The sequence below is a fragment of the Heterodontus francisci genome, chromosome 38, assembly GCF_036365525.1.
Source record: "Heterodontus francisci isolate sHetFra1 chromosome 38, sHetFra1.hap1, whole genome shotgun sequence".
Lineage (NCBI taxonomy): Eukaryota > Metazoa > Chordata > Chondrichthyes > Heterodontiformes > Heterodontidae > Heterodontus > Heterodontus francisci.
This window is the reverse complement of record NC_090408.1, coordinates 11,680,409-11,693,887: the sequence shown is the minus strand read 5'-3', so window position 1 is coordinate 11,693,887 and position 13,479 is coordinate 11,680,409.

The following is a 13,479-nucleotide window of genomic DNA, read 5'->3' as shown; positions in this document are numbered from 1 at the left end:
TTTAAGGCCATTCCCAACATCACCACTACAGTTTGGGGGTCCATATGCAACTCCCACTAACATTTTTTGCCCCTTAGTGTTTCTCAGCTCTACCCTACAGATTCCACATTGTCAGAGCACTATTGCGTTAATTTCCACTGCAACTCCACTGTCTTTTGCTTTTTGTCTGTCCTTCCTAAATACTGAATACCCCTGGATGTTCATTTCCCATCCCTGGTCACCCTGCAGCCATGTCTCCATAATCCCAACTATATCATACCTGTTTACATCTATTTGCGCGATTAATTCATTCACTTTATTGCCAATGCTCCGCGCTTTGAGGCACAAAGCCTTAAGGCTTGTCTTTTTAACATTACTTGTCCCCTTCCCACTATTTTTCACTGTGGCCCTGTTTGATTCTGGCCCTTTATTTATCTGCCTATCATTTTTCTTATTCCCCTTTACTGTCTTTTGTTCTTGTCTTTGATCCCCCATCCTCTGACTCCTTGTAAAGGTTCCCATCCCCCTGCCATTTTAGTTTAAACCGTCCCCAACCGCTCTAGCAAATACTCCCCCGAGGAGATCAGTCCCGGTCCTGCCCAGGTGTAACCCGTCCAGTTTGTACTGGTCCCACCTCCCCCAGAACCAGTCCCAATGCCCCAGGAATCGAAAACCCTCCCCCTCGCATCATCTCTTCAGCCACGTATTCATCCGATATATCCTGCTATTTCTACTCTGACTAGCACGTGGCACTGGTAGTAATCCTGAGATCACTACCTTTGAGGTCCTACTTCTCAACTTACTTCCTAGCTGCCTATATTCTGCTTTTAGGACCTCATCCTTTTTTTTACCTATGTTGTTTGTACCAATGTGTACCACGACCACTGGCTGTTCACCCTCCCCCTTCAGAATGTCCTGTAACTGCTCTGAGACATCCTTGACCCTAGCACCAGGGAGGCAACATACCATCCTGGAGTCTCTTTTGCAGCCTCATAAACGCCTGTCTATTCCCCTTACAATTGAATCCCCTATAACTATTGCATTCGCACACTTTTTATACCTCCCCTGTGCAGCAGAGCCAACCGTGGTGCAACGAATTGGGCTGTTGCTGCTTTCCCCTGAGAGGCTATTCCCCCCAACAGTATCCAAAGCAGTATATCTGTTTTGCAGGGGAATAGCCACAGGAGATTCCTGAACTGCCTGCCTAGTCCTCTTGCTCTGCCTGGTGGTCACCCATTGCCCTCCTGCCTGTGGGGTCTGAGCCTGCGGTGTGACCACCTGTCTCTACATGCTATCCACTATACTCTCCGCCTCGTGGATGCTCCACAGTGTCCCCAGCTGCCGCTCCAGCTCCGAAACCCGGGCTTCCAGGAGCTGCAGCTGGAGACACTTCCTGCACACATGCTGGTGCTGGGCACTGGAATTGTTCCCTGCTTCTGACATGGAGCACGAGGAGAACACCACGGCTTTGAGCTCTTCTGCCATGACTTAACCCTTTAAATTAAATTAAACCTTCTGGAAGATCTTAATGTCCAATAATATCAGTTACTCAACGGCCCTTCTTCCCTGGTCCTCGTTACTACAGAACTCCTTAAGAAAATAATTACTTCCTATATTTGAAATAAACTTTAAACTTTTCTTACCTGAGATACTTACCCAGCTGTTTAGAGCTATGCCCTGACAGGAGTGACTCACCAACCAATCACCTTGCAGCTCTCCTGTGACGTCACTGTTGGCTTTTTTTTCAAAACTCCTTCCCACTGCCACTGCTCTTTTAAACTCTGCCGGTGTCGCTCAGTCTCGCTCCTTCCCGCTGCCGCTGCACTTTTAAACTCTGCCGGTCTCGTTCAGACTCGCTCCTTCCTGCTGCCACTGCACTTTTAAACTCTGCCAGTCTCACTCAGTCTCGCTCCTTCCCGCTGCCACTGCACTTTTAAACTCTGCCGCTCTCGCTCAGTCTCGCTCCTGGCTATTGTCCAGGTCTTGCTGCATTTCTACAGGGACTGCTTCAGTATCTGAGGAGTCGTAATGGTGCTGAACTTCAGTGAACATCCCTACTTCTGAGCTTATGTTTGACGGAAGGTCATTGATGAAGCAGCTGAAGATGGTTGGGCCTAGGACACTACCCTGAGGAACTCCTGCAGTGATGTCCTGGAGCTGAGATGATTGACCTTCAACAACTACAACCATCCTCCTTTGCGCTAGATACAACTCCAACCAGTGGAGTTTTCCCCCGGACTCCCATTGACTCCAGCTTTGCTAGGGCTCCTTGATGCCATACTCGGTCAAATGTTGCCTTGATGTCAAGAGCAGTTACTCTCACCTCTTGAGTTCAGCTCTTTTGTCCATGTTTGAACCAAAACTGAAATGAGGTCAGGAGCTGAGTGGCCCTGGCGGAACCCAAACTGAGCATCACTGAGCAGGTTATTGCTAAGCAAGTGCCACTTGATAGCACTGTCGACGACATCTTCCATCACTTTACTGATGATCGAGAGTAGACTGATGGAGCGGTAATTAGCCGGGTTGGATTGTCCTGCTTTTTGTGTACAGGACATACCTAGGCAATTTTCCACGTTGCTGGGTAGATGCCAGTGTTGTAGCTATACTGGAACAGCTTGGCTAGGGGCGCAGCAAGTTCTGGAGCACAGGTCTTCAGTACTATTGCCGGAATGTTGTCAGGGCCCATAGCCTTTGCAGTATCCAGTGCCTTCAGTTGTTTCTTTTTTCACGTGGAGGGAATTGAATTGACTGAAGACTGGCATCTGTGATGCTGAGGACTTCAGGAGGAGGCTGAGATGGATCATCAACTCGGCACTTCTGGCTGAAGATTGTTCGAAATGCTTCAGCCCTATCTTTTGCACTGATGTGCTGGGGTCCCCATCATTGAGACTAGGGATATTTGTGGAGCCACCTCCTCCAGTTAGTTGTTTAATTGTCCATCGCATTCACAATTAGATGTGGCAGGACTGCAGAGTTTCAATCTGATCCATTGGTTATGGGATCGCTTAGCTCTGTCTATCGTCTGCTGCTACGCTGTTTGGCATGCAAGTAGTGCTGGGTTGTAGCTTCACCAGGTTGACACCTCATTTTGAGGTATGCCTGGTGCTGCTCCTGGCATGCCCTCCTGCGCTCTTCATTGAACCAGTGTTGATTCCCCAGCTTGACGGTGATGGTAGAGTGTGGGATATGCCGGGCCATGAGGTTACATATTGTGGTTGAATACAATTCTGCTGCTGCTGATGGCCAACAGCGCCTCATGGATGCCCAGTTTTGCATTGCTAGATCTGTTTGAAATCGATCCCATTTAGCACGGTGGTAGTGCCAGACAACGCGATGGAGGGTATCCTCAATGTGAAGGCGGGACATCGTCTCCACAAGGACTGTGTGGTGGACATTCCTACCAATACAGTCATGGACAGATGCTTCTGCAGCAGGCAGATTGGTGAGGACGAGGTCAAGTATGTTTTTCCCTCAAAGAACAAAGAACAAAGAACAAAGATAATTACAGCACAGGAACAGGCCCTTCGGCCCTCCAAGCCTGCGCCGATCCAGATCCTCTCTCTAAACATGTCGCCTATTTTCTAAGGTTCTGTATCTCTTTTCTTCCTGCCCATTCATGTATCTGTCTAGATACATCTTAAAAGACGCCATCGTGCCCGCATCTACCACCTCCGCTGGCAACGCGTTCCAGGCACCCACCACCCTCTGCGTAAAGAACTTTCCACGCATATCCCCCCTAAACTTTTCCCCTTTCACTTTGAACTCGTGTCCTCTAGTAATTGAATCCCCCACTCTGGGAAAAAGCCTCTTGCTATCCACCCTGTCTATACCTCTCATGATTTTGTACACCTCAAATCAGGTCCCCCCTCAACCTCCGTCTTTCTAATGAAAATAATCCTAATCTACTCAACCTCTCTTCATAGCTAGCGCCCTCCATACCAGGCAACATCCTGGTGAACCTCCTCTGCACCCTCTCCAAAGCATCCACATCCTTTTGGTAATGTGGCGACCAGAACTGTACGCAGTATTCCAAATGTGGCCGAACCAAAGTCCTATACAACTGTAACATAACCTGCCAACTCTTGTACTCAATACCCCATCAGATGAAGGAAAGCATGCCGTATGCCTTCTTGACCACTCTATTTACCTGCGTTGCCACCTTCAGGGAACAGTGGACCTGAACACCCAAATCTCTCTGGACATCAATTTTCCCCAGGACTTTTCCATTTACTGTATAGTTCACTCTTGAATTGGATCTTCCAAAATGCATCACCTCGCATTTGCCCTGATTGAACTCCATCTGCCATTTCTCTGCCCAACTCTCCAATCTATCTATATTCTGCTGTATTCTCTGACAGTCCCCTTCACTATCTGCTACTCCACCAATCTTAGTGTCGTCTGCAAACTTGCTAATCAGTCCACCTATACTTTCCTCCAAATCATTAATGTATATCACAAACAACAGTGGTCCCAGCACGGATCCCTGTGGAACACCACTGGTCACACGTCTCCATTTTGAGAAACTCCCTTCTACTGCTACTCTCTGTCTTCTGTTGCCCAGCCAGTTCTTTATCCATCTAGCTAGTACACCTTGGACCCCATGCGCCTTCACTTTCTCCATCAGCCTGCCATGGGGAACCTTATCAAACGCCTTACTGAAGTCCATGTATATGACATCGACAGCCCTTCCCTCATCAATCAACTTTGTCACTTCCTCAAAGAATTCTATTAAGTTGGTAAGACATGACCTTCCCTGCACAAAACCATGTTGCCTATCACTGATAAGCCCATTTTCTTCCAAATGGGAATAGATCCTATCCCTCAGTATCTTCTCCAGCAGCTTCCCTACCACTGACGTCAGGCTCACCGGTCTATAATTACCTGGATTATCCCTGCTACCCTTCTTAAACAAGGGGACAACATTAGCAATTCTCCAGTCCTCCGGGACCTCACCCGTGTTTAAGGATGCTGCAAAGATATCTGTTAAGGCCCCAGCTATTTCCTCTCTCGGTTCCCTCAGTAACCTGGGATAGATCCCATCCGGACCTGGGGACTTGTCCACCTTAATGCCCTTTAGAATACCCAACACTTCCTCCCTCCTTATGCCGACTTGACCTAGTGTAATCAAACATCTGTTCCTGACCTCAACATCCGTCATGTCCCTCTCCTTGGTGAATACCGATGCAAAGTACTCGTTTAGAATCTCACCCATTTTCTCTGAGTCCAAGCATAACATTCCTCCTTTGTCCTTTAGTGGGCCAATCCTTTCTCTAGTTACCCTCTTTCTCCTTATATATGAATAAAAGGCTTTGGGATTTTCTTTAACCCTGTTTGCTAAAGATATTTCATGACCCCTTTTAGCCCTCTTAATTCCTCGTTTCAGATTGGTCCTACATTCCCGATATTCTTTCAAAGCTTCGTCTTTCATCAGCCGCCTAGACCTTATGTATGCTTCCTTTTTCCTCTTAGCTAGTCTCACAATTTCACCTGTCATCCATGGTTCCCTAATCTTGCCATTTCTATCCCTCATTTTCACAGGAACATGTCTCTCCTGCACGCTAATCAACCTCTCTTTAAAAGCCTCCCACATATCACATGTGGATTTACCTTCAAACAGCTGCTCCCAATCTACATTCCCCAGCTCCTGCCGAATTTTGGTATAGTTGGCCTTCCCTCAATTTAGCACTCTTCCTTTAGGACCACTCTCGTCTTTGTCCATGAGTATTTTAAAGCTTACGGAATTGTGATCACTATTCCCAAAGTAGTCCCCTACTGAAACTTCAACCACCTGGCCGGGCTCATTCCCCAACACCAGGTCCAGTATGGCCCCTTCCCGAGTTGGACTATTTACATACTGCTCTAGAAAACCCTCCTGGATGCTCCTTACAAATTCTGCTCCATCTAGACCTCTAACACTAAGTGAATCCCAGTCAATGTTGGGAAAATTAAAATCTCCTATCACCACCACCCTGTTGCTCCTACATCTTTCCATAATCTGTTTACATATTTGTACCTCTATCTCACGCTCGCTGTTGGGAGGCCTGTAGTACAGCCCCAACATTGTTACCGCACCCTTCCTATTTCTGAGTTCTGTCCATATTGCCTCACTGCTCGAGTCCTCCATAGTGCCCTCCTTCAGCACAGCTGTGATATCCTCTTTGACCAGTAATGCAACTCCTCCACCCCTTTTACCTCCCTCTCTATCCCGCCTGAAGCATCGATATCCTGGGATATTTAGTTGCCAATCATGCCCTTCCCTCAACCAAGTCTCAGTAATAGCAATAACATCATACTCCCAGGTACTAATCCAAGCCCTAAGTTCATCTGCCTTACCTACTACACTTCTTGCATTAAAACAAATGCACCTCAGACCACCTTTATATTCATCATCTGCTCCCTGCCTGCTCTTCCCCTTAGTCACACTGACTTCATTATCTAGTTCCTTACAGGCTTTTGTTACTACCTCCTTACTGTCAACTGACCTCAATTGGTTCCCATCCCCCTGCCACATTAGTTTAAACCCTCCCCAACAGCGTTAGCAAAAGCACCCCCAAGGACATTGGTTCCAATCCGGCCCAGGTGTAGACCGTCCAATTTGTAATAGTCCCAATGTCCCAAAAATCTGAACCCCTCCTTCCTGCACCATCTCTCAAGCCACGCATTCATCCTGACTATTCTTTCATTTTTACTCTGACTATCACGTGGCACTGGTAGCAATCCTGAGATTACTACCTCTGAGGTCCTGCTTTTTAACTTGTCTCCTAACTCCCTAAACTCTGCTTGTAGGACCTCATCCCATTTTTTACCTATATCATTTGTGCCTATGTGCACAATGACAACTGGCTGTTCACCCTCCCCCTTTAGAATGTTCTGCAGCCGATCTGAGACATCCCTGACCCGTGCACCTGGGAGGCAACATACCATTCGGGAGCCTCGTTTTCGACCACAGAACCGCCTATCTACTCCCCTTACAATCGAATCCCCTACGACTATAGCCCTTCCACTCTTTTTCCCGCCCTTCTGAACAGCAGAGCCAGCCACGGTGCCATGGATCTGGCTACTGCTGCCTTCCCCTGGTGAGCCATCTCCCTCAACAGTATCCAAAACGGTATACTTGTTTTGGAGGGAGATGACCGCAGGGGACTCCTGCGCCGCCTTCCTGCTCTTTCTCTGCCTTTTGGTCACCCATTCCCTTTCTCCCTCAGCAATCCTAATCTGCGGTGTGACCAATTCACTAAACGTGCTATCCACGACCTCCTCAGCATCGCGCATGCTCCAAAGTGAGTCCATCCGCAGCTCGAGAGCCGTCATGCGATCTAACAAGAGCTGCAGTTGGACACACTTCCTGCACGTGAAGGAGTCAGGGACATTAGCCATGTCCCTGAGCTCCCACATTGAGCAAGAGGAGCATGACATGGGTCTGAGATCTCCTGCCATTTTTAATCTTAAGCTTAACTTAGTTAAATGAAAAAGGAACGAAAAGTTTTTACCAATCACGATAAAACCAGAGAAATAGAAAAAGCCTTACCTTATAAACACCCCACCGAGCCCTTTTTTTTTGGTTAGAGGAAGAGGGCGGGTGGGAGACACTACAAGTGTGGTGTCTCGGGTTCAGAAACCGCCCAAATATATAGTGTTTTACTTACCCAGCAGCCCCCTGGCCTCCGCCGAAAACAAAAGGAAATTAAGTTTACTTTCAAACTGACCTTCCCAGCTGCTCACTCGCTCACACTCTGCTCCCGAAAAAGCTGCTGCAATGAAAGGAAAGTTATTTTAAACCGCCCAAATATATAGTGTTTTACTTACCCAGCAGCCCCCTGGCCTCCGCCGAAAACAAAAGGAAATTAAGTTTACTTTCAAACTGACCTTCCCAGCTGCTCACTCGCTCACACTCTGCTCCCGAAAAAGCTGCTGCAATGAAAGGAAAGTTATTTTAAACCGCCCAAATATATAGTGCTTTACTTACCCATGTTGGTTCCCCCACCACCTGCCGCAGACCCAGTCGAGCAGCTATGTCCTTTAGGACTCGGCCAGCTCGGTCAGTAGTGGTGCTACCGAGCTACTCTTGGTGATGGACATTGAAGTCCCCCACCCAGAGTACATTCTGCAGCATTGCCACCCTCAGTGGTGTTCAACGTGGAGGAGTACTGATTCATCACCTGAGAGAGGGTAGTCGGTGGTAATCAGCAGGAAGTTTCCTTGCCCATGTTTGATCTGATGCCATGAGACTTCATGGGGTCCAGAGTCAATGTTGAGGACTCCTAGGGCAACTCTCTCCCGATTCTACACCACTGTGACGCCACCTCTGCTGGATGTGTCCTGCCAGTGGGACAGGACGTACCCGGGGATGGTGATGGAGGTGTCTGGGACATTGTCTGTAAGGTATGATTCTGTGAGTATATCTATGTCAGGCTGTTGCTTGACTAGTCTGTGGGACAGCTCTCCCAACTTTGGCACAAGCCTCCAGATGTTAGTAAGGAGGATTTTGCAGGGTCGACAGGGCAGGGTTTGCTGTTGTCGTTTCCGGTGCCTCGGTAATCCATCCAGTTTCATTCCTTATCGACTTTATAGCAGTTTGATACAACTGAGTGGCTTGCTAGGCTGTATCCAGGATCCAGTTGCAGGTTTTGCCTGACGAAGGCTCCAACATTATTTCGCCCCCCCACCGCACATCCTCCACTCTGGCCTCAGGTTAATATGGCAGTTCTCGATGGCATCATCGGTTTTGATCTGTAGGATTCCACTTCCTTCCTACAGGGCACGTTAATATGGGGACATGGTGGGAAGGAAATGCGATTAGTGGGGGGGGTAATTGACACCCCATATTTTAACTGCACCCACCGCCAACAGCTTGGTTTCTGCCAGAGCAGTACTTTTACAGAGAACAAGAGGATTTTATTTCCTTGGCAAACTTAGCATTTTGCTTAAGACCTCTCATCCACCCTTCAAACCTTCAATAAAAAAATGACAAAGTCTCTTCCTGAACCCCTGTACTCACAGCTAAGGGTGTTACAGTACAGGAAATGAAGCTTTATCCCTCACTAATAAGCACTGGGTCACCCTGTGCATTTTACCTTAGTTTAATTACCAGTGCCAAAATATTGATTGCATTCTCGAGTGGAGATGGCTGCATAATTTGAATGCGATCGTCTCTTCCCACAGGCCCTATAACAAACTACACAGTGACATGACCCAAACGCTCATTCGCAACATCTATTGCACAAACAGGCACACTTTCTCACACTCAGCAATGCAAGGGCAACTGTTGAAAAAACATGCCAAATAAAAAATTCTATCAAGTTCTGTTATTGTGCATTATTATTTCAACAACATTTGAAGATCCATAATTGTGTAAATTTCATCCACATGAAACTACAGCCATTTTTTCTGTTTAGTTTGCTAGAAACTGGAGTTCTGAATGGTCCTTTATTAGGGATGATCTTTCCTGCTATTACTTGTAGAGAAGAGGACAAAAATCAGAGAGAATAAACTTTGAATAAAATTAAACAGACCAAATGAATTTGAAGCTCGAATTGCACTAAGCAAACAGTGAGCCAACCCAAAAGCAAAAATCTGCAGATGCTGGAAATCTGAAATGAAAACAGAAAATGCTGGAAACACTCAGCAGGTCAGGTAGCATCTGTGAAGAGAGAGACAGACAGAGTTGACGTTTCAAATCAATGACCATTCATCATCATTTTCATCAGTTAATCTAGCCCATTTTCCTCATGTCCCCTGATAACCTTGTTGCACTTCCCCAATGCTTTGGGCAGGGCAGCGGGGGGGAGGGGTGGCGGGTGCAGGAAGTAGTTGGCTGTGCATGTGCAATGTTTAGGAATGCCTGTCCGAGAAAAAGGTACTCTGAAGGTCCATAAGGAAGGCAAAGGGGAACCAACTCAGCCACTCTTCCCTAGTAAGTGACTCAAGAATCTTGTACGATGCCTGTGTTTGGTTCTGCCCTGGGGCAGGACACAATGGATGGACAGATATTTAAAGCCGACCAGCCACAAGATTTCTCTCAACATTGTGGACTCCTTCGCCAGTATGAGAATTCATTCCGTGTTCCACTAGCATAGTATTTGGCAGAGCCATGCCAAGCAGGGCAGGAAATGGCTGCCATTATTTAAGAAAGGTTGTAGAGATAAGCCAGGGAACTACAGACTAGTGAGTCTCACGTCAGTGGTAGGGAAACTATTGGAGAAAATTCTGAAGGAGAGAATCTATCTCCACTTGGAAAGGCAAAATTTGATTAGGAATAGTCAGCATGGCTTTGTCAGAGGGAGGTCATGCCTAACAAATTTGATTGAATTTTTTGAGCATATGACCAGGTGTGTAGATGAGGGTAGTGCAGTTGATGTAGTTTACATGGATTTCGGCAAAGCCTTTGACAAGGTCCTACACAGGAGACTTATCAAGAAAGCAAATGCACATGGGATACTGGGTAACTTGATAAGGTGGATTCAAAATTGGCTTAGCTGTAGGAGACAGAGAGTGATGACAGACGGCTGTTTTAGTGACTGGAAGCCATTGTCCAGTGGCGTACCACAGGGATCTGTGCTGGGTCCCCTATTGTTTGTCATTTATACAAACGACATAGATGACTATGTGGGGGGTAGGATCAGTAAGTTCGCGGATGACACAAAGATTGGCTGAGTGGTTAACAGTGAGGTGGAGTGTCTTGGGTTACAGGAAGATATAGACGGGATGGTCAAATGGGCAGAAAAGTGGCAGATGGAATTTAACGCTGAAAAGTGTGAGGTGATACACTTTGGAAGGAGTAATGTGACACGGAAGTATTCAATGAATGGCCTGACACTGGGAAGTTCCGAGGAACAAAGGGACCTTGGCGTGTTTGTCCATAGATCTCTGAAGGCAGAAGGGCAGGTTAATAGGGTGGTGAAAAAGGCATATGGAACACTTGCCTTTATCAATCGAGGCATAGATTACAAAAGCAGGGAGGTCATGTTGGAGTTGTATAGAACTTTGGTAAGGCCACAGCTGGAGTACTGTGTGCAATTCTGGTCGCCACATTATAGGAAGGATGTGATTGCACTGGAGGGGGTGCAGAGGCGATTCACCAGGATGGTGCCTGGGATGGAACATTTAAGCTATGAAGAGAGGTTGGATAGGCTTGGGTTGTTTTCGCTGGAGCAGAGAAGACTGAGGGGTGACCTGATCGAGGTGTACAAGATTATGAGGGGCGTGGACAGGGTGGATAGGGAGCAGCTGTTCCCCTTCTTTGAAAGGTCAGTTACGAGGGGACACAAGTTTAAGGTGAGGGGCAGGAGGTTTAAGGGGGATTTGAGGAAGAACATTTTTACCCAGGGGGTGGTGACGGTCTGGAATGCACTGCCTGGGAGGGTGGTAGAGGCGGGTTGCCTCACATCCTTTAAAAAGTACCTGGATGAGCACTTGGCACGTCATAACATTCAAGGATATGGGCCAAGTGCTGGCAAATGGGATTAGGTAGACAGGTCAGGTGTCTTTAATGCATCGGCGCAGACTCGATGGGCCAAAGGGCCTCTTCTGCACTGTATTATACTGTGTTTCTGTGATTCTGTGATGTCAGTGTGATTGAAGAGTGGGCACAGACCAAATGGAGAGGTGACAGAGAGTGACTGGAGGGGGTATAGAGTAAGAGACTCATAGAATGAAGAGACAATTTGGCCAATTACCTTAAATCTGTAAATCAGTAATCATAACAAAAAAATGCTAGAAACAGGGCAATTCATCTGTGGAGTACTTCCCCTTAAAGGAAAGCATATGGTGTGTCTTCTCAATTTTCTAACCTTGCGCTCCAGTAAATTGGTCCCCCATGTAGTAGAGAGCTTCAAGTCAGTGTTCCTGTATGGGTGGAAGTGGCCCATTGCCTCTTCTCACTGAATCAATAGATATCTCTGTAACTGTTGTGCTACAGGTACTGATGTAGTCACTGCCTCAACCTCCATGCTATGTGTCACATTGGTGGCCAATAGATTGGGCTAGATGAAATAGATGTTATTTAGCCCTGAACAACATCTCTCTGATCTGTGTCAGCTCCTGGTATTACTGGTCAAACTCAAACTCATGTAATTCCTTCTCCTCCATCCCACCTCCAAGTAGTTCCTGCCTGCAGGCATAAACTAGGAATGGAGATTTCTGGCCTCAGGCCTTGCCAAGATCAGAAGTGCTTCACGCAATACAAGTGCCAGAGTGATAGGAAGGGACAGAAAGTGATAGGGGGACATAAGGTGATGGGAGAGGCACCATGTAATTGTATATCTATAAGGATGTATGGGATAGAATACCATTTTGAAGTAAAACATCAGAACTGCAATGCAGATTAGTTCTGTGCAGAAATGATCATGAAATGATCTTTCTGTTCCAATTCTAATTGTAATTGTGAGCACTGTGGGAATCCAGCATCTGCCGATGGTGTTCTGTCCCATGGCAGCTCCAATCAACAATTAACTTAACCATATGTCTCTCCTGGCTATGCACCAACACCTGCCTCTCAAACACATCTTCAGAAATTCTCAACCAGAAGATACGCATCTGAGCTGTGAAACACAAGCTATTTCATGTCACCCCTTGAACTAGTGTGATCAATGTTACTTTAGCTGGGTATTGTGTCCAATTGATGCTGCCTTATGATAATGATATTTGAGGCAATCAAGTCACACATACGTTAGATCTATGACAAGGTGTGATTCTTTCACTTATGACTGTGACTTTCAAATGTGACACCTTGAGGTGTGATGGACATGCAGTCAATGATTCATTTACAGTGTAGTAATGTGTGCAAGAAAAAGGTTCTTTTCTGCTATGATCTGGCAAGTTAACGTCAATTTGAAATCTTATGTGCTGTGTCTAACAGAGGCTGTAATCTTTAACCACTTTAAACAATGAGATTCTGGTTTCCGCTCCAGAGTATGCAAAGAAATAGGTGAGGAAATTGCAGGTGCATCAGTGGTAGATTCAGGAATTGTGCCTTTGGATTGGAAAATTGCATGTATTTCTCCATTATTTAAGAACGGAGGGAGGAAGAAACCAGGAAATTACAGTCACATCAGCTTAAAATCAGTTGTGGGGACATTCTGGTATTTATTGACAGAAACAGAGGCTTGGGTTTCCTCCATGAAGGCAACCCAGATGCTAACACTGAAAATACACTCAATGTCAAACCCATTTTTTTTTGATAAAAGCAAATGGTGGAAATCTGAAATACAAACAGAAAATGCTGGAAATACTCAGCACGTCTGGCAACATCTGTGGAAAGAGCAGCAGAGTTAACGTTTCAGGTCTGTGACCCTTCATCAGAACTGGCAACGGTTAGAAATGTAATAGGTTTTAAGCAAGTGAAGCACATGTTTGTGTTTTTGAACAGAACTGTTCATTATTCTGTCATGAACACTCTATCTGGACTAATGCTTTATCTTTCACCACACCATTAGCACTCCCTTTACCTTTGTCCCATGATATCTTTGTCATGTAATCTCTCCTGCTCTATGCCCTTTCGTA